This window comes from Jaculus jaculus, chromosome X, assembly GCF_020740685.1.
Source record: "Jaculus jaculus isolate mJacJac1 chromosome X, mJacJac1.mat.Y.cur, whole genome shotgun sequence".
NCBI classification, from domain to species: Eukaryota; Metazoa; Chordata; class Mammalia; order Rodentia; family Dipodidae; genus Jaculus; species Jaculus jaculus.
Window position 1 is genome coordinate 136,532,162 of NC_059125.1, and position 27,366 is coordinate 136,559,527.

General features: G+C 40.2%; 1 pseudogene; it reads right to left on the reverse strand.

The window, feature by feature from the left end:
* Window positions 1-13,773: 13,773 nt before the first annotated feature.
* Window positions 13,774-22,064, reverse strand: LOC101613133 (annotated as a pseudogene).
* Window positions 22,065-27,366: the final 5,302 nt, after the last annotated feature.

Here is a 27,366-nt window from a genome sequence, read left to right on the forward strand (position 1 = left end):
CATGCCCGGCTAACACCCCACTCTTTAATTGACATGTCATCTCTGGAAAAAATAAACAAAGAGACATCTGGACTAAATGAGGTCATAGAAGGAGTGGACCTAACAGATATACAGGACATTTCATCTAAATGACTTACCTAAATTGAATCAAGATGAGATTAGTCACACATATAGAACTATAACAAGCATGAAGATATGAATAATTATCAAAAATCTCCCAACTACAAAAAGCCCAGGCCCAGATGGATTGACTGCTGAATGTTACCAGACCTTCAAGGAAGAGCTAACAGCATTGCTTCTTAGCTTTTACACAAAATAGAAAAAGAAGGAATTCTACCAAACTCTTTCTATGAAGCCAGAATCACCCTGATACCAAAACCAGGTAAAGATAGAACAAAAAAAGAAAATTACAGACCAGTCTCCTTCATGAACATAGATGCAAAAATTCTCAACAACATATTGGCAAACAGAATACAAGAACATATCAGAAAGGTCATTCACCTTGACCAAGTAGGCTTTATCCAAGAGATGCAGGGATGGTGCAATATACACAAATCAATAAATGCAATACATTATATAAATGGATTAAAGGACAAAAAGTCACATGAACATCTCACTAGACACAGAAAGCATTTGACAAAATCCAAAATCCCTTCATGATAAAAGTCCTACAGAGACTTGGAATAGAAAGAACATATCTCAATATAATAAAGGCTATTTATGACAACCATACAGCCAACATATTACTAAATATGGAAAAACTAGAAGGTTTCCCACTAAAATTGGGAACAAGACAAGGGTGTCCACTGTCCCCACTTTTATTTAATATAGTACTGGAAGTATTAGCCATAGCAATAAGGCAAGAGACACACATAAAAGGGATACAAATTGGAAAGGAAGAGATCAAGTTATCATTATTTGCAGATGACATGATTCTATATATAAAGTACCCTAACGACTCTACCAGCAAACTGTTAGAGCTGACAAACACCTACAGCCATGTAACAGGATACAAAATAAATACACAGAAATCTGTAGCATTCCTATATTCTAACAAAAAACACACAGAGGAGGAAATCAGAGAATGACTCCCATTCACAATTGCATCAGAGAAAATAAAGTACCTTAGAATAAACCTAACCAAGGAAGTAAAGGATCTCTACAATGAAAACTTTAAAACACTCTACCAAGAAATTGCAGAAGACACTAGGAAGTGGAAAAACATCCACTGTTTCTGGACTGGAAGAATAAATATTGTGAAAATGGCAATCTTACCAAAAGCAATCTATACATTTAATGCAATCCCCACCAAAATTCCAAAGGTATTCTTTATGTAAATAGAAAAAAACAATCTAAAAATTCATTTGGAATCACAAAAAACCTCAAATATCTAAAATAATACTGAGCAACAAAAATAAGGCGGGTGGTATCAATACCATACCTGATTTTAACCTCTACTACAGAGCCATAGTAACAAAAACAGCATGGTACTGGCACAAAAGTGGACATATAGATCAATGTAACAGAATAGAGGACCCAGATTAAGTCCTATAGCTACAGCCACCTGATATTCGATAAAAATGCCAAAAATACTCACTGGAGAAAAGATAGCCTCTTCATCAAATGGTGCTGGGAAAACTGGATATGCACCTGTAGAAGGATGAAAATAGATCCTTCTCTCTCTCCATGCACAAGAATTAAGTCAAATGTATTAAAGACCTTAACATCAGATCTGAAACTTTAAAACTGCTAGAGGAAAAATTATGGGAAACCCTTCAACATATTGGTCTTGGTAAAGACTTTCTGAAAACAACCCCAATTGCTCAGGCAATAAAACCACAGATTAACCACTGGGACCTCATGAAATTACAAGGATTTTGTACTGCAAAGGACATTGTGAATAAAGCAAAAAGGCAACCTACAGAATGGGAAAAAATCTTTTCCAGCTATATGACTGATAGAGCATTAATATCTTGGATATACAAAGAACTCAAAAAGTTAAATAATAAGAAATCGAACAAGCCAATTAAAAAATGGGCTAAGGAGCTAAATAGAGAGTTCTCAAAGGAAGAATACGGATGGCTTATAAACATCTAAAAAAATGTTCTATGTCCCTAGTCATCAGGGAAATGCATATTAAAACTACATTGAGATTCCATCTCACTCTTTTCAGATTGGCTACCATCATGAAAACAAATGATCATAAATTGTGTCAGGGATATGGAAAAAGAGGAACCCTTCTACAGTGTTGGTGGAAATGCAATCTGGTCCAGCCATTGTGGAAATCAGTGTGGAGGTTCCTAAAACAGCTAACGATTGATCTACCATATGACCCAGCTGTAGCACTCCTAGGCATATATCCTAAGTACTCATCTAATTTCCTTAGAAGTACATGCTTAGTCATGTTTATTGCAGCCTAGATGTCCCTCAACTGATGAGTGGATAACAAAGATATGGCACATTTATACAATGGAGTTCTACTCAGCAGTAAAGAAAAATGAAGTTATGAAATTTGCAGAAAAAATGGATGGATTTGGAAAGGATTATACTAAGTGAGGCAACAAAGGCCCAGAAAGCCAAGTGCCACATGTTCTCCTTTATATGAATATCCTAGGTACAGATGATTGGGCTTCTGTGTGAGAAGAAAAAAACTCAGTAGCAGAGGCCAGTAAGCTAAAAAAAAGAGATACAAATGAAAGAGAAAGGAAGGGAGGAGTGTACTTAGTAGGTTGGTATTTTATATATATCAGTAGAAGAATAGATTATCTGGGGTAAAAAGGCCCAAAGTGGGGTCACAGGACGACCTTGAGTAAAGGAAAGGTGGAGGGAGGGCTAATCAAAATCTAAAGGATATAAATAAATAATATGGAATTCTCCGATTTTGGACAATGGAACATACAGGAGCCATAGGTCCTTGCCAGAAAATTTTCAGTCCCAGGGATGGGATACCTTCCAGTGAGTTGCTGTCCAGGGAGGCCTTTGATGCCCCCAAAACATTATAGACCATTGCTGAAGCCCTGGTTTCCCACCAAGGAATAGATGGTAAGACCCTATTGGGAAAGACTCCACATACTTGGGCTGCAAGACCACTGAGCAATCCTGCTGGAAATGAGCTGATAACCTCCTCCATGTAGAACAGCTGAGGGAAAGCTGCATGAAGCCATTCTACATACCATTCAATGGGGGAAATAGATACCAGCAGTGAAGATACTCAACAGTGGACACTGAAAGCCTTATAATTGGTCAGCCTGGCCAAATGAGCCAACGGGTTCAATAGTGGCATGTCTGTCATGGTGGAAACCAACTGCCCTCCAGTTGGGCTAGAGACCCATTCCAAGGGAGGGAATACATCCCTGATACTGAAAACTTAAGATAGGGATAGTCATGAGCCCTAGGGGTGTAACATCTGCTGATGTGTAGATAAGTGTATATAGTATGCTTATCAAACTGCACAGTAAGTACTTCTCTTAAAATTCATACCCTTATATTAATGCTACTCTCACTTTGGGTAAAGAATCTTCTCTTTTCAGATGGCAGTGAGTGACCTTGGGACGACACAGAAGGTATCATGGTGCTGGAAAGAGATGACTAGTGTACCGAGTAACATCTCGATCACACCTTCCAAGGCTCAGGGTCTAATGCAGAAGAGGTGGCGGAAAGAATGGAAGAGCCATAGGAAGGGTTGGACTCCTTACATCGTGCTCCCTCCAGACATAAAATGGCCTGGATATCCAGGACCTCTTAGTGCCTGACACTACCTACACAAGACCATTATAAGAGGAGGGAAAGATCAAAATAAAAGAGAGTTAATGAGATGGGGAGTGGATATGTTGGAGAATGGAATCTCAAAGGGGAAAGTGGGGGGAGGGAGGGTATTACCATGGGATATTTTTTATAATCATGGTAAATGTTTCGAAAAATTAAAAAAAAATAAAATAAAATAAGATATTTTAAAAGTACGTGAATGCAGTAAGATCTATATATAAATCCTAAGTTTCCCCCCAGAACTATTGGGCTCAAGGAAAGGAATATTCCTACAGATGAAAGGGAGGTAAAAAGTAAAGTAATGATGATAAGGCAGATCAAAGAACACTCTATACATATATAAAATTTCACAGTAATACCCACATAGTGAATATGCATTAATAGGAAAAGACAATGTCAGCTTAACATGTCTGAACAGGGCTCTGGAATTACAAGGAAGAATGTAAATTTATTATGTACAAATAGTCTGGGAATTCTTAGAAGCCACATGGAGGGGTTGACAAAAGGAGATACCATCTCACTACCTGTGGTGGTTGGACATACAGTGCATAGACTGTTGGCTTAATAGAGCAGATATACTAAAGTATGGCATGTGATAGTTTTGGTTGAAGAAAAAATAGGGCCAGTTGTAGACATGGAACTCTCCTGAACTTGGACATTTGGAAGTATTTAGACATATTTACTGATTCTAGGGCATATTAAACACTATAAGATAAAGAGATTTAACTTTCATTGTCCCTCATCTGCCTGTATGTGTGTGGGGGGTACATGCACATGTGTAGGCAGATGCCTTTTCCTTGTGCATTCATGCAGAGGCCAAAGGAAGAGACAGGTCTTCTTCCGCTCTCTCATTTCTAGTCCTCTGAAACTGAGTCATAGATCTCAGTGATTTTGGTTTGACTGGCTGAGCAGGGAACCACACAGTTTCTCCTTTCTCACCCCAAATCAGCACTGGAATTACAGGCTGGTGTAACCATACCAACATAGTACTTTGGATTTAAGGTATGCCCCATGCATTGATGTGCTTCAATCTTTAATCATCTGTTGGTGCTGTTGGAGAAGGTTTTGGAACTTTTATGAGGTAAGTCTTCTTGTAGATGATATGTCACTGGGTCCCACATTGTAGTTTTGAAGCTCAGCCTCCTGTGACTCATTTCAATTTCTCCATGTTGCTGTCATATGACCCTGAAGTTCAGCTACTTTCTGATCTTCCCTGTCAGAACAAATTATCTGTTGAATATGTTAGCTGCAAATAAATCTTTCCTGCTTTAAGCTGCTTCTGTTAGGTTACATTGTTCCAGCAAAGATAAGTTGACTGATACAACCAGCTTCAAACCTTTGTCTATCTGGGGAAGTCAGAATCTCACCATTTCACATTAAGCTATCTGACATGCTGAGCTGTTTCTCCAGAATTCCCATCACTTCCTTATTTGTGTCTACAGGGAGATATCTTTAATGTGACGTATGAGACTTGTGTGGAGCTGGAGCGATGGTTTAACAATTAAGAAGATTGCCTGTCAAGCCAAAGAACCTAGGCTCTATTCCTCAGGACCCACACAAGCCAGATGCACATGGTGCACATGCATGTGGAGTTCTTAGCAGTGGCTGAAGACCCTGACACACACATGTGAGGCTGATATCTGGAGCTTTGAAGATGAAAGATGGGTTGCAGTGGAGACTCTGAGATTTTGGAGATGCCAGGACTATGTTATGGCCACCATGGAAAGCTGCTGACTCTTGCTTGGGTGGATGTATCTGAATGTCATCAGTAGATTAGAAGGGTGTACTGGAGCCCACAGGACTTCACAACCTTTACTCTGGACATGGAGCTTAAGGACTTGATGTTTGCCTTGCTGGGTTCCTATCTTGCTTTCATTCAGTCTTTCCTTGTGATGTCATCTCTTTGTAATGAGAACTTATACTCTGTGTTATTATGTGTAACTTGTGTCATGATTATGCAGGGCTTGAAATAAAGAGACTTTCCTGATGGTCATAAAAGACTGAGTTTTGAATAGCAATAACCTTGGTAGAAACTACAGGGACTATTAAATTAGACTGAATACCCTTTGAAGGATGGGTCTGTGGGGGCCGGGGGAGTATTGTCATGGTTTGTATATAATATGTACCTTATAGCTTCAAGTGTTTGAGATTAAGCACATAAGGGGAGGTGGAGGCATATTTTCGCTAACATTTTAGTGTGGGTTAATTACTTAACCAGGAGAGGGAAACCATGGTAAAACAGGCAGCCAGGGCCTCACAACTTTTATAAGTAGCTTGGAAGAAGCAGCAAGAGTGAGCTACCTATATTCAGGGAAGGTTGACTAATAGAGCCTAGTGTATCGCCCAAGTGACACACTTTATCCAGCAAAGTTTCATGTTCAAAACGGTCTACCAGGTGTGGATCAAGGAAGAGGCTTAATTGTAAACACATGAGGCTATGGAGTACATTACACATTCAAGTCACCACCAATATTCCTGTAGTTCTCCAGGTCTTCTGGAGGACAGGACTGATAAAATTACATGTATTTAAAAGGGTTTTTAGCACAGGCTTATGACAGTATACCATAGTAGCCTGCAGGCTTGAGATCAAGAATCCCAAGTGTTGCTCAGTCTATGTGGGTGGGTGCCTCAGTAGTCTTAATCTTGCACTAAAGGCCTGAATGCTTCCTGGAGAACTACTGGAGTTCAGTCCATGTTGGAAGGCTGAGGAAACTTTCAACAAATACCTACAAAGGTTATCTGAGGAAGGTACTATCCCAAAAGCAGCACATACAGCCAAGGTGAAAGAAGGGGCTCTTTCCGCTCAGGGTTTCCTTACAGAAAGTCACCACCTTGAGGACTGCCCACTCTTGGGGACAGGCTCACTGTGGAGGAAGGACTTCCTCCTACAGTAAATCCTTCCTGAATGCAAACTCAGATTACAACCAAGAGGAATGTCTCTGAATTCCTGCTCACATTATTTTGACAACAGAACTTCACTGTCACAAGTCCACAGAGTTCATATTATTCATTTTTTATTAGATTTTTAATGGTAGGGTCTCCTCACTCTAGTCTAGCTGACCTGGAATGCACTAAGTAGTTTCAGGCTGGCCTTGAACTCACAGCAATCCTCTGACCTCTCCCTGTAAATTTCTGGGATGAAAGGTGTGCACCACCACACACGGCTTAAGTCCACAGATTTGAGTGACCTTGTAAAGACCCCTTGTACTACTTATGGTACCACTGGACTTCACACTACATTTTAATGTTTAGAACCTCTGATAGAGTGGGGTCCCTGCATGGAATTAGTAGAGCCCAGTGTTATGTGCAGGCATCCTATCCAGTTCCTAGCACAAAAGGTTTGCTGACATGAGTCCTGCCAGTTTTCAATGGTCACCATGTGTTGCAGTCTGGGTCGCATTGCTGTTAGAAATCACCTAAGCAAGAGCAGCTTCTGGGAAAAAGAGGTTTATTTGGCTTACAGGCTCGAGGGGAAGCTTCACGATGGCAGGGAGAATGATGGCATGAGCAGAGGGTGGACATCACCCTCTGGGAACCTAGCATTCAGAACACCTAAGTTTATGGGGGACACCTGAATCAAACCACCACATTCCGCCCCTGGCCCCCATAAACTGATATCCGTGCATGATGTAAAATACAATGCATTCAGTCTGACTTTAAAAGTCCCATATTTTTTATCAATCCCAGAGATGTTCATACATCCCCATAGTTCAAGATCTTTTAACTGAGCCATAATACCAAAATATAACCTCAAAAAACCCATAATGGCACAGAACAAATATTCACACTGTAATAGATGGCATTGGGCATATCAAAGAAACATTCAACCAATACAAGATTTAAAACAACCAGGGCAAACATCAAACTCTGTAGCTTCAAGTCCAGCAACTCTAGCCAGTGACAAATCTTCAAGTCTGATAATTCTAACCAGCAACAAGTCTCTGGCATTCCAATTCCGCCCCTCCAGCTAGGCTACTCACAGTCCTGGAAAACTTCATCGGGGCCGGCAGCTCCTCGGCAGCCATCTCATGGTCCCGGCATCTCCACTGGGTCTCCACTGCAAGCCACGGTTCATCCTCATGGCCCCATGGGGTCTCTATGCAGGTAACCAGCAAACCCGCTTCACACTGCCCATGGCCATTTCCAAAACACAAGACCGTGTTGCAAACTCAATGACCCTCTTTCCAGCATTTCTTATACTCCACGATACCAGGTAGGGTGCCAATTTGTTAATCCAGGGGGGAATAAAGCAGACTTTGAAGAACAGGATACTCCTTGAGCACTCAGGGCCCTTCAAAAGAGTTGACATTCTTTTTGTTGCCCCAGCGCAGGTCAGCTAGCCCAGTCTCAAAGGTTGTAATCTCTCAGTTGCAGCTGAATTGGCAGTAGTTCACCCAAAGATTTTTCTTTCTGTGCCATATCCCTCTGCACGCACCAGTTCATTTCTACGCAAAGCAACCCTGCACAACTTCTCAGGACGTGGGCATAAGAGCAAGCTTCTCACACAAACTGCTAGCCCAGTCCAGGCACAGCTCTTTCTCACCCTCATAAGCCAAACCTCACAGTCCATAGTTCTTACTGCATTCAGGTCTTTCAGCTCTGACCAGATTAGTCCATCAGGCTGTTCTTACAGTACTGCAAGGCATCTCTTAGGCCAAGATTTCAACTCCTTCCACATTCCTCTTGAAAATCAGCTACAAAAGGCTGAAGCCACATAGTCAGGTGTCTAGCAGCAATCCCACTCCTCGGTACCACTTTACTGTTGCAGTCTGGGTCACATTGCTGTTAGAAATCACCTAACCAAGAGCAGCTTCTGGGAAAAAAGAGGTTTATTTGGCTTGCAGGCTCGAGGGGAAGCTTCACGATGGCAGGGAAAACGATGGCATGAGCAGAGGGTGGACATCACCCCCTGGCCAACATAAGGTGGAACACAACAACAGGAGGGTGTGCCAAACACTGGCATGGGGAAACTGGCTATAAAGACCATAAGCCCGCCCCCAACAATACACTCCCTCCAGGAGGTATTAATTCCCAAATATCCATCAGCTGGGAACCTAGCATTCAGAACACCTAAGTTTATGGGGGACACCTGATTCAAACCACCACACCATGGTAGTATACACCTCTGGTACTTCCTTATAAAAATCTTGGTATCTTGTTTACAGAATTCAAGAACCATACACAAAAATAGCAGTAAGGAAAAGAATTTTACTTGAAACTGGAACTACTGTTTTAGAGCACTTTTATAGAGATTGCTGACGACTCCTCCTGCATTGGTTCTCTGGGTTTTAGAGGAGAAAGAGCTGATGGTAAGAACATGTGTTGAGTTTGTTTTAATCGTCTTAAATCCCAGAACATGGAAGGTTGAAATAGGAGGCTCACAATGAGTTCAAGATCAGTTTTGGCTAGAATGTGAACCCACCCCACATCCAAGACCAACAAAAGTCATGAAATATTTATATCCAATCTTGAGAAGACATAATTGATAAACAGGATTATTTTCAACAAAATCCCACTCTGAAGACACAGTTTTCCATAGTATTCATATACCTTAAATTGACTGAAACTGGTTTAGCTCACTTCTTCCACTTCAAGGACATTATACAGGATATGTTTAACCACAAACTAAACACAAAGGGGGATTACCATAACAGAGTTTTGCATTCATTTGGACTCTGCCATGTATTATATGGATTATAAAGTTGACAAGACAAATGATCACCTTTGGTTTATTATGTACTAGAGATGAACCTCTGGACATCTCTGAAAGGGATTATCTTCATTAGGGCAATTATAGTGTAAAAGAAAACATTAACTATGGTCATCCTCTTTTCACTTGCTAGGGTTCTGGACTTTGTCAAATAAAGAGGTATGTGAATAATATCTTTTCCAGTTCTGCTTTGTCAATGTTGAGGTGAACATAATTGACTACGTGGCAATGTCTTCCCTGAAATGTTTGACTGTACCTTCATATTGTAAGCTGAAAGAACCAAATCTTCCTCCCTTAAACTAATTTTTTCTTGTATATTTCTTAGTAATGAAATTAATGCCCACAGGAAATTTGTATCCACAGCTGAGTCCTTGCTGCAATATAATTGATCATGTGATTCTCATGGGCTTGAAATCAGTTAGTGGCAATTATATGTAAGGATTTTGAAGTTTGAACTAGAAAGGACTTCCATCTTACATCAGTATGCAATAGTTAATGGTCCATTCTGGTTGGAAATACTAGGAGGCCTAGAGACATTTTGACACTGGAGATTTACTCATGACTTGACACAGAGTAGAGAAGTCCTAGTTGATAACTGGGCCACAGATGACTCATAAAATATTCTTCTTGAGAACTTGAGTGAAGTTTGTTATAATGGTAAGGTACTAATATTATTGGGCAGAGGAATTTTCATGGCAGAAATATGTGAAGACTATTGAATAGATTCATTTAGGTGTCTGAATCTAATTTACAATGAAAGTGAACAAAATACACTTCAGAAAGAAATGAAAAAATATAAAATTTAACAAGGAAAGAAATGTGAAACCTATTTAAAGTTCTCTTCATAGAAATAGATGCCCTTTGGGCTGTAGTTGTAAAAAAGTTTATAATCAGTAAAGAGACTCTACTCTTCTGTCCTGAGACCATTGCAAGGATGCTGCAAATCTAAGACCTAACACATTGAAAGTTCAGGACAGGAACAATGTGAATTGCTCTTAAAGAAAAGTCTGAAGTAAGAATGCTAAAAGAGTTTCCTGCTCTTCTAGGTCAGAAGTATATACTTTGGTACATCTAGGTTTCATGGGCAATAGGATTCGTCTCTATAATTTAGCAGAAATTTGCTGCATTACACACAAGGTACTGGTGTTGGAATAATGACAGATAAAAGTTGAGGAGTTTTTCATGTAGCATTGTACTCTGGTTCTAGATGCTGAGTCTAAGCAATGTGAGGCATGTTCATAGTCCCTGCAAAGAAACACTGTGATGCCACCTAGTGAAGCTGTGAATGAAAAGCCTATGGTGTCATGGAAATCACAGGTTGTTAATAAATGAGAGGACCATGGGACAACTGCAAGGAGAAGCTGTAGCTTTGGGACCAAACTGGTCCCCTAGAAAGGCTTCAGGTAGCAAAAGTCTTTTGAAGCCAAGATTATTCCATCATGACTCTCAGTTGAAAGACATAGAGCTACAGGATTGGGGTTTTACCCTGCCCATTTAGGGCTGAATTCATTTGAATGATGAGATGGCCATGAAACTGTAGCAACTTGTGGTGGAAGGTTCTGACTAAATGTCTAAATATATGTGGGTATCACGAGGAAATATGCAAGGATAGCTCAATGTAGGCAATGTTCCAGTGTACAAAAGTATGCCTTCAAATTGCTTAGGTCATAACCATCCTGCTCTGTGATGCCTTGGAAGGTGAACTTTATTCATGATATCAGAATCACCTTGAGTTTCAGTTCTGAAAGCAGATTTGGGGTCACATGTGAATATTTTCTTCCTGGGGATGTCTCCTTACACACTTCCTATCAGTACATGGGAAAGTGTGAGGTCAGTCTTCTGCCTCAGTGTAGCCTCCCTTACTACTCTAAGTATTCCTATTTCTTTTTTTTAAATTTAATTAATTAATTTATTTGACAGAGCATGAGAAAGAGGGAGAGAGATAAAGAGAGAGAGAGAGAGAATGGGCATGCCAGGGCCTCCAGCCACTGCAAATGAGCTCCAGTCACATGTGCCACCTTGTGCATCTGGCTTATGTGGATCCTGGGGAATTGAACCCAGGTCCTTTGGCTTTGCAGGCAAACACCTTAACTGCTTTGCCTGGTATTCCTGAGTCTACCTCTCATCTGCCAAATTTCACTGGAATGATTTACTTGTCTCCTGGGAATCCTGTGGTAAAATTTGTGATCTTTCCCTTGTTCTCTGTTTGCCTTTACTGAGGAAGCTTCCCCTTTGAACAGCTCTGTTCTTGCTGGGACATATATCACCCTCATAATGGTTTATGGCCTAACCATAGGTTAGCCTGAGATTTCCTTCTCTCTTGAACTGGACAAGCTACTACAGGACTCTAAAACATTCAGAAGCACTAAGAGTATATGCAGGATTTTCTTAGTTCACCACTTCCAATAAATTCTGTCTCAGAGAATGGATGGGGCAGAACTCTCAGTGATACACTTCTTATTTTGATTCTATGGTTGTCACAGTTGTCTCATAAGTGTGTTTGTATCCCAATCTTTATGTAATACTTGCCCCATGAACTAACCCCTTTTTGGAAATGCCAAATCCTGCCAACTCTAAATATTCCTCTTATGCAGCCTTGATAAAAAAAAAATGGCTTGATACACTTCATTATTCTTGGAGCTGTGTGACATGGAAAAATTGTAGGACAGGACAACCTGGTCAGGATACTTAAAAAACGTAAATGGAACCAAAAATGTAAATGGAAATAAAGAAGTGTACTCAATCCTCGAATTTATTACCAAGCATTAGGTTTTCATGTGACTTCTGCCATGAGAAGTTTACTTTATACAGAGAAAGAGTTTTGGAGTGAAACTTGCTAATATGGAAGCCAGGCAGTTTTTCTTTATCCAGTGTCTTTTACTCTGAGGTTTTCCATTTACTTATATATGTATTTTGGCATTTTCCTGGGTTAACTATGAATTCAGAACTAGACTTTTTGTCCGATGATAGTGCTTGATACACATTAACACACATTCTGCATATGTAGAAGAAATTTTGGTTAAGAGCCAAGATATATGCATCATCATAGGAAAAGTGGAACTTTATCTGTCAGCTCTAGAGGACAGTTTTACTGTGGACTCAAAACAGGGCTTTGAAATTGGACACATCACAAAATGTATGAACCTTTTACTCTCCTTTGAGAAGTGAGTTGGGATTCTGCATTTAGGACAAGGGAACTTTATGTGAAATGAACATTTGTGACATTATATGACTAGCATGACCTTAAGAGAGACACTAAGTAATGAGATAACTTACACCTATTCTTTGTGATCCATCCATATTGTGCTTTTTTTTTTTTTTTTTACTGTTCATTTAGAAAAAAGGTAAGAAAAGTAAACATTCTATATCACTAATTGAATATAATCTTTGGACAAAAAGCTGTTGGTTTGGTAACTTAACCTAAAAAGAATTGTCCATCTGATTCAAAATGGCATATGTTGCTTCTTTCCAAATATAACATATATCACCCTCTTCTACAGTGAGGGCACCTGTGAGAATCTAGGCAAAGACAGGAGCTGGTTCATTTGAACTAAACAACCCAAGTACAAAGATTGAAGACCTCTGAAAAAGAGGTATTCAATTTTTGTGTGGAGAAGGCATAAAAGTAAAACAAGAGATCTGAAACATAATGTGTTTAATTTATTCTTTAATAAACAGAGCAAACATAGGAACATATCTCTCATATTTGTTAAGACACACTGCCTGACTGATCTGAAAAGACCCAAGCAATTTTCAAATAACATTATTGTCCCAAAGTCCACAAAGTCTACATATTCTATTTATGAAATTGAAATGTGAATTACACAGAGAGAAAAATTTGCATCACTCATGTTGGCAAACAATCATGTAACTGGATATATTTTGACCTTCTATAATGACTCTGCTAATACTCATCAAACAAGTTACTAAAACATATTTACACACAGAAAGAACAAATAAGAAAGTCAGTTAAATAACAAAGCAAACGTCAACAGAGATTTCACGCGAGCCCGACACACAAGGGGGCGCTTGTGTGTGCTAGGGTGCCCGGTGTGCCCATTGCCTGGATCTGTCCATTCCTCTTCTCGATCTCTCATGTTCTCTCTCCTAGCTGAATAAGGAGACTACTTTTCTTCCCCCCTAGGCGTGGGGGGAGGGTCAGAGGAAATCGTCCTCAACACAGGTTTCTGAAAGGGAGGCCCTCCTTGGCCAGCATCTCTCTTGCATCCTTCGTTGGCAATTCCATTCTGATAGAACTCAGCCCATCAATTCCTTTTCCAGACAAGTCAAGAAGGAATTCAAGGGCAGCAAGAATTGTCCTTAGTCTGTCCCTTGGCCTTGCATCTTGTGCCACCCTTGGCTGCATTCTCAGCTTGAACTTTGTCATTGTCCTCCTCCCAGGAGATATCTGGATAATGTAATTCATTGTCCTCGATGATGGACTCCTGGTACTTGATCAGAAAGTCCAGGACTTCCTCCTTGCAGTTTTCAGAATAGGCTCGCTGACCCCATAGGAACTCATAGAGGGGGGGGTCACTGTCAGGGACCTGGCTGTACTCCAGATACTTTTCCTGAACTAGCACTTGGGTGATGAGCTTCCTGGCATCCCCAAAGATGATGTGTGGGGTTCCATCCTAGAGGCCTATGTGATTCAGTTAGTGCCAGATTTCCCCCTCAGGGGTGCAGTAGCCATTCAGGTAGATGGCACTCCGGAGAGGGATCAGAATCCCCATGGTGGGGACACATAGTTAGAGGATGTTGCTCCCATTAACATCGAAATGTAGCTTGCTCACAAGCCTGAAGTATTTTCTACTGGGCTCCACTTCTTTCAACTCATGGCCAAAAGCAAAATACAACTGATGGCAAGCTCTTTTGAGGATCTTGGGACATTGTTCCTTGAGTCTGTAGTTGATAACTCTCTCCATTTCTCCCCTCATCATGGGCTGCTTAATTTTGTACTTGCTGAGCATGTAATGCATCAGCATTTTTGTCTTGCTCTTTAAAAGATCATTTTTGGGGGTCTCACTAGAGGAGCAAGACCCAGCTGATCTGACCCTGGAGATGACTTGGCTCTTGACCCTTTTACTAGTACGAAGTGAGCTTTACTTACTTACCTCTGCTACAAATCACTTGTAGGACTCAATGGACGCCAAGCGACCGGATGTGCTGCTGCTGCAAAACAGAATATCTATGATTCAGTCCAACCCCTTCAAGTAGCAAGTGACCTTTAACTACTTCTGGTCACAGGGAGGCTCTGACTGGCAACAGGGCCAGTTTACTAAGAAGCCTGTATTGGGCTGGAGAGATGGGTTAGCAGTTAGTGGGCTTGCCTCTGAAGCGTGAGGGACCATGTTCAACTCTCCTGACCCAATAAAAGCCAGAACAACAAAGGTGAGATATGTGCAAGGATGCACATGCCCACTAGGTGGTGTTAGTGTCAGGACTTGATAACAGTGACTGTTTTCCCTGGCTCGACAATTCTCTCCCCGTCTCCTCTCTCTGTTTCTCTCTCTGTCTCTCTTGGTATCTCTCTTTTGCTAAAATTAAAATAAAATAAAACAACTAAAAATTTACATGTATAAAGAAAAGCCTTTTCCGTGGGGTTCAGTATGGAGGAGAGACTGGATTCCCTAACTGTTCTTCTTGCATGTCACCCTGCCAGACCTGTTCCTCAGCCTAAGAAACAAACACCTTCCTGCATGAGCCTCTCATGATACAAAATTTGCTAAAACCTTCCATGGACACCGCTCCTTACACTCCTCCTCCTCTTCCTTCCCCAACTTGCTTGTTCCAATGAACATAACATGAGTTCAATGCCTAGTGTCTTGTAATTGAGAGATTTCCTATATCATGTTCTATAATCTCTCTAACATTCACACCTATTGTTCCTCAACTCCTCCTCCCAAATCTTTGCTCATCCTTGCCTCAGCTTCTCTTGATTGATGCTATGTCTTGGCCCTTCAGGCTCCCTTCTCTCTCGTTACCTTTCCCTACTCATGCAATTGTTTACTCACTGCAGTAGACAAACAGCTAAATGCCTAGTTTCTTATGATGGGTACTAGTCCTTGTATGCTCTTGAATTATCTATCAGAAACTCATACCTACTATTACATATCCCTTCCCACAACATTGTCCTTAGACTGTTACACAAGGTGTCTCTGCCAGAATCTCTCATGTGTCATAACAGCTTGTACCCCATCCTCTTCCTATAGCCCTCCAACACTTTGACACCTTCCTCAGTCCACTGCCTGTTGAGCTTTTGGTGCTGTGTTTGTGAATGTTTGCCACATGTGCCCTCAGGGATTTTTTATTGCTTCATTATTTTTTCTTCTTGTGTCTCCAGCAGCCTGATGGGGAAGAGGTGTGTCACTGGGGGTACTCCTTTCATCTGTCCCTACTAAGTAAGTGTAAAGAACTCTTTGCACTCTGCTGTTCCTGTTGGATGACTTTTGCTGGTGTCTCTCTCCTTTGGAAGTGCTTCTTCTGCCATTTTGATGATGCTTCCCATGGATTTTATAAGCCTGCAATCATGCCATTTTTCCAAGAAGTTGTTTCTTGTCAACTTTTTGTACAAGCATTGAGAATGTCACTGTAACAGGAAAAATGATGGTGAGAAGTGAGGCTGTGGCTGTGAAGAATCTTCCCATGTGGGTTTTTGTGTTGTGCAATGTGTTTACAGGAGTTATATGGAAGGATTTGGTGCTTTGGACTGGACAAATCTTTCAGTGTTGTAAACAGAACTTGATGGGTTACTTGGGCAGTGTTTGAAATGTTAACTTCAGAAAGAATTGTGGAAATTAAAATCTTTGTCCATGCATTTTTAAAAGGTAAATTGAGAACCATATTGGAAATAGGCTCCTAGCAGAACCGTGAGTTGTATTCTGCCCTTTCTCAAAGAATTTCATCAAGGTTGAATTTAAAAGAAAAAGTATTGGCTAGTGTGCTTAAAAAAAAAAAACACCCAAAAACAGGGATCAGAAAATATAAATGATGTAGCCTTCATCACAGGAAGAACTGAACCAAATTTATAGCTATAGAGATACAGACTGGTTTTAGGTAACCTAAGCTTTACTGTTTGCATTGACTATTACCATTATGTTGGACCAACTCTTTGCATTGAAACAATGGAAATGATGTCCTGGGTGTGAACCATTTAAAGGAGGTGGCTTGAAAGAAAGTCTGGTGGACGATTTTTCTTCTATTCAATGACATTTATTTAACCCTAAAGTTAAAAATTTGGCTATACCTTACACCTAGTGCTGCTTTTGGAATCACAAAAAAGTGCACAGATGCATGTCATGAAGTACAACATGATTTTGTTGTTTGAAAATGGACCTTATTTATTATTTGAAATTGGAAATTGAAAAAAAGATTGAAATCCCTGTTTGAAAGCCATGGCATTATGGTGAATTGGGTCCAGAAGCTGATGGTGATGTGTGGTATGGAACATGGTGTAGATGCATTAATGGAGTTCAAATAAGGCGACTGTATCAAGCTGTGAAGGTGGACTGTGTTCTGCAGTGTAGACCCAAAGATGTTTGAATACACAAGCACTGGGAAACTGCTGGTTTGGGAAGTAATCTTTTCCAGGCTCTGACAATCCCAGTTGGAGTGGTGGAATTGGGAATCTTTCCTCACTGCTTACATCTGTTGCACTTCCACTGAAGAGAATTTTGTTTTTATACCATTTTGCAATGGGAATGTGTAGTCTCTGTCACGATGCCTTTGCATGTATGTAACATCTCTTTTATATCTGCATGTGTCAGTCTTAAATATCAGATAAAACTTGGGACTTTGGGACAAAATAATAGCTGGCAAAGACTATAGTGGTATATGAAGTAGAACTGAATGCAACTTGAATTGTGGGATGATTTTGCAGGTTGTAGTGTTAGAAGGGAGCCAGAGCAAAAACAAATTAAGTACATATAAATATTGCTTTGTCTGTGCTGAACATGAAACTCTTGTATCCTGTAGTTGGGATTTTGAAATACCACTTGTTTCCACAATAAAATATAGACAGTTCAACAGAACATGAATAAATCCAGTATACAACACAAAAATGCTTCTTTCATCTTTTTTACATGTTTTTTTCATTTTTATTTATTTGAGAGTGACAGAGAGAGAAAGAGAGAGAGAGAGAGAGAGAGAGAGAGAGAGGACGTGCCAGGGCTTCCAGCCACTGCAAACAAACTCCAGGTGCATGTGCACCCTTGTGAATCTGGCTAACGTGGGTTCTGGGGAACCGAGCCTTGAACCGGGTCCATAGGCTTCGCAGGCAAGAACTTAACTGCTAATCCATCTCTCCAGCTCACAAAAATGCTTCTTATGGTTAAACAACCTTGACATAAAATGAGCATGAAAAAAATTGCTTTGTGCTCTAGGTTCATCAATGAAATATTTATCATAAAAAGACATAGAACAAAATTATTCTGATAATGGATTCATGCATGAGTATTATCACTATACATAAATGCAGAAAGAAATTATGTATGTAGTAGACAGCTTCAGGTCACTGGGATGTACTCCTAAATGAGTCACTGTTATGGAAGTCAGGAAATTTATTTGAAGTTTACTGATTCAGGGTAAGTTCCAAGATGGCAAAAGAAAAACCCCACAAAAACAACAGCAACAACAACAAACACTTGGGACCCTTTTTATAGATCAAAACATCACCTCACCAGAAAGCACATTACAGGAGCACAAGGCAGAACTTTAATCAAAACTACTGTACCTTGCATATCTTTAGACTGGAATTCCAAATCTATTCTGATGTGAATTTCACCATGAATTTTAGTTCTGTAAGCAGATTTATGGTCACATATGAGTCTTTTCTTCCTGGGAGGTCTCTTTACACACACTTCCTATCACTACATGGGCAAGTGTGAGGTCAGTATTCTGCCTCTGCTCAGTGTAGCCTCCCTTGCAAGTCTAAGTATTCCTATTTATTTTTTAAAAATTTTTATATATTTAGTTATTTGACAGAATGTGAGAAAGAGGGAGAAAGAGAGACAGACAGAGAGAGAGAGAGAGAGAGAGAGAGAGAGAGAGAGAGAGAGAGAGAGAGAGAATGGTCATGCCAGGGCCTCTAGCCACTGCAAACAAACTCCAGGTACATGTGCTACCTTGTGCATCTGGCTTATGTGGGTCCTGGGGAATTGAACCAAGGTTCTTTGACTTTGCATGTAAACACCTTAACTGCTAAGCCATCTCTTCAGCCAAGTATTCCTATTTCTGAGTCCACCTCTCATCTGCCAAATTCCACTGGAATGATGTGCTCATCTCCTGGGAAGCCTGGGGTAAAATGTGTAATGCTTCCCCAGTTCTCTGATTAGCTTTATTCAGGAAGCTTCCCCTTTGAACATCTCTGTTCTTGCTGGGGCATATATCACCCTCATACTAGTTTATGGCCTAACCATATGTAAGCCTGAGATTTCTTCTCTCTTGAAATGGGAAAGCTACCACAGGACTCTAAGACCTTCAGGAGCATCAAGAGTATATGCAGGGTTTGCTTATTTTACCAATTCCAAGAAACTCTGTCTCAAAGAATAGATGGGGCAGAACTCTGTGATACACTTCATATTCTGATTCTGTGGCTGTCCCAGTGGTATTTAAGTATGTTTGCATCCCAATCTTTATGTCATACTTGCCCCATGGACTACCTCCTTTTTGGAAAGGCCAAACCCTGCTTGAAGCTGTGTGACATGTAGAAGCCATGAGACAGGACAGCCTGCTCAAGATACTTCAAAAAATGCAAACAGCACCAAGAAATAAAGAAGTATACTGAAACCTTGAATTTATTTTCCAACTTTAGATTCTCTTGTGACTTCTGCTATGAGAAGTTTACATTATACAGAGAAAGAGTTTTGGAGTGAAACTTGCTTATATGGAAGCCAAGCAGTTTTTCTTTATAACATCCAGTGTCTTTTACTACTTGATTTTCCATTTACTTATGCATGCATTTTGTCATTTTCCTGGGGCACTCTATGAATTTAGGACTAAACCTTTTGTCACATGCTAGTGCTTGATAAACAGTAACACACATTCACAATATGCTGATAAAAATTGGGTTAAAAGCCCAGATATGTTCATCAACATAGGGAAAGTTGACCTATGTCTGTCAGCTCTAGACAAGGATTTACTGTAAACTCAAAACAGGACTATGAAATTTGACACATCACAAAATGTAAAGCCTTATGAGAGACACTAATTGATGTGATAGATTTCACCTATTCTTTGTGATCCATCCACATTGTACTAAATTTGTTACTGTTAATTTAGAAAACAGTACAAAATGTGTACATTTTGTATCACAAGTAAAATGTTATTCTTGGAAAAAAGCTGTTTGTTTTGTAGCTTAACATAAAAAGTATTGCCCATAAATTTCAAATGATGTATTTTTCTTTCTTACAAATAGATCATATATCACCCTCTTCCATAGTGAGGGCATCTGAAAATCTAGTCAAAGGTAGGACCTGGTGCATTTGAACTAAACAACCAGTGTACAAAGTGTGAAGACCTCTGCAAAAGAGATACTCAACATTTGCGTGGAGAAGGTGCAAAAGTAACCCAAAAGACCTGAAGCGTAATGTGTTTAAGTTATTCTTTAATAAACAGAGCAAATATAGGAACACATCTGTAATATTTGTTAAGACATACTACCTGACTGATCTGAAAAGACCTAAGAAATTTTCAAATATTATTGTCCTACTGTCCACAACGTTTATGTATTCTACTTATGAAACTGAAATGTACATTACACAGAGAGAAAAATTTGCATCACTCATGTGGGCCAACAATAATGAAACGGGTAAAATTCTGACCTTCTATAAAGATTTTCCTAACACATACCAATCAAGAGATTTCACTTGAGCTTAGGCAGCAAGACTTGTCCTTAGTCCCTTGGTCTTGTATCTTGTGCCACCCTTGGCTGCATTCTCAGCTTGGTCTTTGTCATCCTCTTCCCAGGTGAGATCTTCATGAGGGAATTCATTGGCCTTTATGATGGACTCATGGTTCTTGATCAGAAAATCCAGGACTTCCTCCTTGCAGTTTTCAGACCAGGCTTTCTGACCCCACAGGAACTCATATAGGGGAGGATCACTGTCAGGCACCTGGTGGTGCTCCAGGTACTTTTCCAGAACTAGAACTGTGTGATGAGCTTCCTGGCATCCCCAAAGATTATGTGTGGGATTCCATCATAGACACCTATGCAATTCATGTAGTGCTGGATTTCTCCTCAGGGGCAAGGTAGTACTTTAAGTAGATGATGCTCAGGAGAGGGATCAGAATCCTCATGGTGGGGACACCCAGCTGGAGGACGTTGCTCCTATTAATTTTGAAATGTAGCTTGCTGACTAGCATGAAATATTTTCCACTGGGCTCCACTTCTTTCAACTCAAGGCCAAAACCCAAATATAACAGTTGGGAAACTATTTTGAGGATCTAGGACAATTGTTCCTTGAGTCTGTTGTTGATAACTCTCACCATATCTCCCCACATCATGGGCTGCTTAATTGTGTATTTGCTGAGCATGTAATACATTAGCATTTCTGTCTTGCTCTTTAAAATAACATTCTTTGGGGTCCACTAGAGGAGGGAGACCCAGCTGATCTGACCCTTGATATGACTTGGTTCTTGATCCTTTTACCAGACCTTGTGATAGTAATACCTATACCAGCATAGTTGGGAGGTACAGGTAACTGAGAGGTGTGGAGGAAGCCAGCAGTAGATGAACTGGGAAGAGAATCTCCAGAAGCATGTGCTGAGCAGTAGGGTGACTCTCCTTCTTCTGGTGCACTGGGCTGAGCATCTTTGAGCTCTTGGTGCTGAACTCTGTTTTTGTCACATCTCTCTTGAGCAAGTGCCTTACTGTTCTTTCCTTGGGGCATGATGAGTATGACCAGGGATGACAGCTGGCAGAAAACTTGGTAGCAGAGCAGGTGACTGAGAAACCTGCATTGGGAAAAGGAGACAGTGTGAATCCATTCATCATGTTGGCAGACTGTCTTTCTCATTGACCCCTTTCCCTTCCCTGATTTCCATGAGTACAGTGCTCTTGGAACCCACTGCCCTTCCCCACACATACAGTGTTCTGATCAGACCATGATTTCTGCTGAGGTACAGCCAGGTTCCTTGTCTTCTGACATTTCAGCCCTGTCATTTCTACTCATAGTACTGTGATAGTGTCCTGTATAGGTAATTTTTCCTGTATTTCAGAGGATGGTAGCTTTTGGAAACATCAATCTACTTCCTTAACAAATGTAACAGACTGCTGGGAATTCAGTGATGTCTTTAGAGTCCTAGTAGTCATTGGTGTCCTACAATATCAAGAAGCCTTCTTTCTTTGACACTGTGTGCTGTTCAGCACTATCCTCCTCAGGATACTGTATGCATGCCTCAGAATGAGGATATCTCTCTCAGGAATGAACTCAAGGAGTGGGGGGATATTGAACACTCTATCCCTTCTCTCCCATTCTTTGGTTGAAAGTGCCATCCAATATGTCTGTGTCTAACCCTGCCCTCACATCCATTACCACAACAGGACCAGGCTTCTAAATGCCTCTGTTCCCTCAGGATTCTCTTCCCTCATTCTTGGGTTTCCCCTATTTCAATATGCTCAGGTATCAGTCAGCTTCACATAAGTGTACCAATTCTCCTTACCCAAGCCTGCCCATTTGTGACCACTTCCCAGGGATATAATAGGACATCTCATTTAGTTATCATCACTTTGAAAATTTTTGAAATTTCTAGGCTACCCCAAGACTTGCTATCATATTCCACCACTTTAACAACAATATCAAAATGATTTTTTGTATTAAGTTTACTATTTCCTTTCAAATGACCCATACACTTAATTTGGGTAATATGATGTTCATACACATATGAATATTCCTTTGATAATTCTCACTCCCATTGCCCACATTCTTCTCTACCAGAATCCTCAGGCTTGCTTGAACCATGAGACCTCCAATTTCTAACATACATTTGGTAAAGAGATACAGTTCTTCTCTCTCTCCCTCCCTCCCTCTCTCTCTCTCTATCTATCTATCTACACACACACACACACACACACAATCTTATCGCTTTTTCTTTTAGGTACATGTTCTCATGAAGTCCAACGTGCCCAAGAACTGGCGCGTAGCCATGTAGCTACTTGCATGTCATACTCTAGCCCCTATGTCTCCAGTGTTGGGAAAAGAAGTTGTACCTCATGTCTGCTTTTTCAATGTCATTCTGAACATTGAAGGAAGGCTTCACACATGTTATGCATGCTCAGTTTCAAATGAAGTACATTTCAGGCACCATTTCTTTCTGTACATATCACTTCTGGGATCAAGATGGTCGCCAAGTCTGACAATAATCTCTACATGGTGCACTCAGTCAATGTCGTACCAGGAATACTGAGCACAAACCATGTGTTCTCCATTTTTTAGATCAACATTCTCTTGGACTACTTATAACATTTTTGTGGGTGAAGGGAGATTTACCTCTCAAACTTCCAGGGTGATGAAGTTAGGTTGCTATATTTTTTCCAGTGTCTTCCAAGAAAGTGCTCGGGAACAACAACCTGGAGTGGGCTCAGTGTGGAGACAACATTGATGACCCATGTTCTAATTCTTATCACACTGGGTCCAAGGCTTGTTTTTATCTATAACCGAAGACTCTTCCACCTGCCTTGTGGGGCTTCTTCTGAGGTTCCCTGTGACCTCTCAACAACTTGAAAAGCCAAACTCCATGTTACCTCCTGTCCAGGGAAATCTAGCCAAGTTTGATAGGAGTAAAAACTGTAGTATCCCTCTTGACTGTGAGAGGAACATGTTCTCTCAGTACGAAGTGAGTTTTCCTTACCTATCTCCACGACAGACCACTTGTAGGACTCAATGGACGCCAAGTGACTGGTGTACTGCTGCTGAGACACAGAACTACTATGACACAGTCCAACCCCTTCACGTAGGAAGTGACCTTTAACTACTTTCGGTCACAGGGAGGCTCTGATTGGCAGCAGTGCCAGTTTGCTAAGAAGCCTGTGTTCTGGTTTCAGTATGCAGGGGAGCCTGGAATCCTTCGCTGTGCTTTAAGTATGTCACCCTGCTTTCCTCCTCCTCATCCTACTATATATACACCTTCCTGCCTGAGCCTCTCATGATGCAAAATTTCCCACACCCTTTCATGGATCCTCCCTTTCCTTATACCCCTCCTTCTCCTCTTTCTTCCCCAACTTTCTTGCTCCAGTGAACATAGAGTGAGTTCCATGCCTAGTGTCTTGGAATTGAGAGATTCCCTGTGTCTTCTTATATAATCTCTCTAACACTCACATTTTTTTGTTTGTTTGTTTTTTCAAGGTAGGGTCTCACTCTAGCTCAGGCTTACCTGGAATTCACTTTGTAGCCTCAGAGTGGCCTTGAACTCATAGCAATGCCCCTACCTTTTCCTCTGGAGTGCTGGGATTAAAGGTGTGCGCCACCACGCCTGGCTCTCTCAAACCTACTTTTAAAAAGGGTGAAAAGAGATCTTCATTGGTACTTGGCTCAGGAAAAAATTGAATTTAATTTAAAATTACAGGTCCACAGTGTGGTTTTAAGTTTCCTATGATCCATTGTTTATGTGAATTACCACCTTTGCTCCCATAAGCTTTTTAAGATAGTGTGTCCAGCAATGAGGCAATGAGTGCAACAATATGAAAACCTGAGATATTATCTTATTTGAACTGAACTTCCTACCCCTTTACTCTTAGATCCTTCAAAAGCATCAAGTATATGAGCAGAGTTCCTGGAATTACCAATTTTACCTGAGACAGAACTCTCAGTGACACACTTATATTCTAAGGGGTTCTTGTTCCAGTTGTAGCATAATTGTGTTCAAATCCAAGGTTTAATGTCATGTCTGTCCCATGTACTAGGTACTTTTTGTAAATGCCAAACCCTGACAACCCTTGCCTCATTCTTCCTCTGCAACCTTGCTGAAAATGTCCCCATGCACTTCATTATTCTTGGAGCTGTGTGAAATGGTGCTACTGTAGGACAAGATAGCCACCTCAGAATACCTAGGGAATATAATTGGATATATGATATGAAAAATGTGTAGAGCTGGAGAGATAGCTCAGCAATTACAGTTGCTTGCTTGTAAAGCCTAAAGGGACAGGTTCAGTTACCTAGTAGACACAAAAAATTACATGCCCAAAGTGGCCTATGAATCTAGAATTCCTTTGCTGAGACAGGATTCCCTGGAATGCCCAGTGCCTGTGTGCCTCTCTATTTTCACCTCCCTCCCAAATAAATGAAGAAACAATTTTAAAGTAGACTCAATCATAATTATTACCCAGCATTAGATTTTCATGTAACTTATCCCATGAAAGTCTTCTTTTCTCCAGAAAATTAGATGTCTGCATTGAATTTTGTCTCTGTAGTTTCTGAGTGAAATTTGAGCCACACCAGACAATGCTTCCATGATGAAGCTACCCACCCTGACCTAACAAGGAGATTTTAGGAGTGACTTATAATTTCCAGTTGTGTAGCAAATTGAAAATGTAAATAAATAGTAAACGTACACTGTCATTTAATATACATTACTCTTTAATTTATGCATGTATTTTTACATTCTCCTTGGTCAAACTATGCATTCTGATATAGAACCACTGGTCAGATGATCATTCTTTATAGAAATAAACACAAATTTGGAATATGCTGAAAAAATTTAGCTGACAACCTGTATATATGTCACAACTTAGGAAAAGTACAACTGTATCTGTCAGCTATAGAGAAGAAGTTTAGTTTCAACCATTTCAAGTAACAGCCCTATTATATAGGGCATATCCCAAAACTGTACAATCCATTTATATTTCTTTGAGAAGATATGTATTCTGATCTAGTAATTTTGTCATATGGTCATACTTTATATAAACTAATGCACACTTGGAATATTTTGAAGAAAATTTAGTTGAGCCTGATTAAGTACCTCAATTTATGAAGAGTGGAAAAATTTCAGCTCTAGAAAAGGGGTTTAGTCTGGAATCTTTCAAGTAATAGTCCGACAAAATTGGACACAACACAAAATGGGTTAATTCTTTTTATCTCTCCTGAAAAGTGAGTTGGGATTCTCCTTTTAGGACAAGGAAGGTAGGTGTTAAATGCACTTTTTTTTTTGTTTTTTTTTTTTTTTTTTGAGTGTGATTTTCATAGCCTTATGAGGAAAAGGTACTTCTTGTGACAATTTGATATATTATCATTCATCCATATTTCTTACTGTTCATTTATAAGATACTACAGAATTTGTGCTCTATCACAAATAAAAATAAAATATATGTCTTAGCAGTTAAGGTTCTTGCTTGCAAAGCCAAGAGACCTCTGCTTAATTCCCCAGGATCCACATAAGCCAGAAGCACAAGGTGGCACATGTGTCTGGAATTTGTTTTCAGTGGCTGGAGGCCCTGGCATGCCCAATCTCCCTCTCCTTCCCTCTCCTTCTCTCTCTCTCAAATAAATATATAAAAATACAATATTTTTAAGTCATAAGAAGCTATGAATGGAATGTAAAAATAGTATCCATCTAAACTGGAATTATTACTGTAATTATTGTTACTTTATTTGGAAATATATTTCACCCTCTTCCATATAGAGGACATCTGTGAAAATACAGGCAAAGGGAGGTACTGGGTGATTTTAACTAAACATCCTCAGTATAAAGTCTAAAGCCTTCTCAAGAATAGATTTTCAATTAATGTGATATATGATGTTTTAAATTTTATTTATACTCTAATAATAGAAGCAAATATAAGCATGTATCCTTTTTCTTAAATTTATTTTGTTTTTATTTATTGGAGTCAGAGAGAGAGACAGGGAGAGAGAGAGAGAGAGAGAGAGAGAGTGAGCAAGAGAAAGAATGAGCTCTCCAGGGCTTCAAGCCACTACAAATGAACTCCAGACGCATGCACCCCCTTGTGCATTTGGCTAACATGGATCCTGGAGAATTGAACCAGGGAGAAAGAGAAAGATAGAATGGTTGTTCCAGGGCTTCCAGCTCCTGGACAGCACTCTCGAGTGGGCTCAGTGCAGACACAACCATGGTTACACATGTTCTACTACTCATCATGCTGGCACTAAAGTTTGTCTTTCACTGTGGCCTCAGATTCTTCCATCTGCCTTGTTTGACTTTTTCTGAGGCTCCTAGTACCCACCACAAATATGAAAATACAAATTCCATATTACACCTTGCCCAGGGAAAGCCAGCCAACTGAGCTAGGAGTGGAACCTAGAGCAACCTTCTTGCCTATTCTCAGGCAAGGAACAGAATTTCTGAGTCCAAAGTGAGCTTTCCTTACTTACCACCTCTACTGACCACTCTTAAGACTCAATGGCTGCCAACTGACTGGATGGTGCTCTGCGCCTGTGCCACAGGACAATTTAAGATGCAGCTCCTCTCCTTCACACAGGAAGTGACTTGAGCACTTGTGGTCACAGGTAGGCTCTGATTGACAGGAGGAATAGTTTACAAAGAAACAAGTGGCATTCCAACAGTTTCATTTAGATATAATAAAGTATATTACTATTTTCAAAATGTTGTATAACCATCACTGCAATCTAATTTCAGAACATTTTCATCACTTCTAATAAAACCTGAAATTCTTGCTAGCAGCATATTTCCATTGTCTTTAGACCCTCTGGCCCCAAACAATCTAAACAAAGTTCAAGGTTTTTGTAAAGAGTTTCTTTTGCTTTACCTGGTTAATTTCTATTTGCCTTTCAGATGCTATGACAAATTTCACACCTTGAGAGAAAATTTCCATGTGCTGGCTAACCTATGCCAGAACTCCCTATTGTATGCTCTGATAACATTCTGAAATTACAGTACGTGTTATAATTAAAATTCAGTAATTACTTAGACTTTAAAATTAA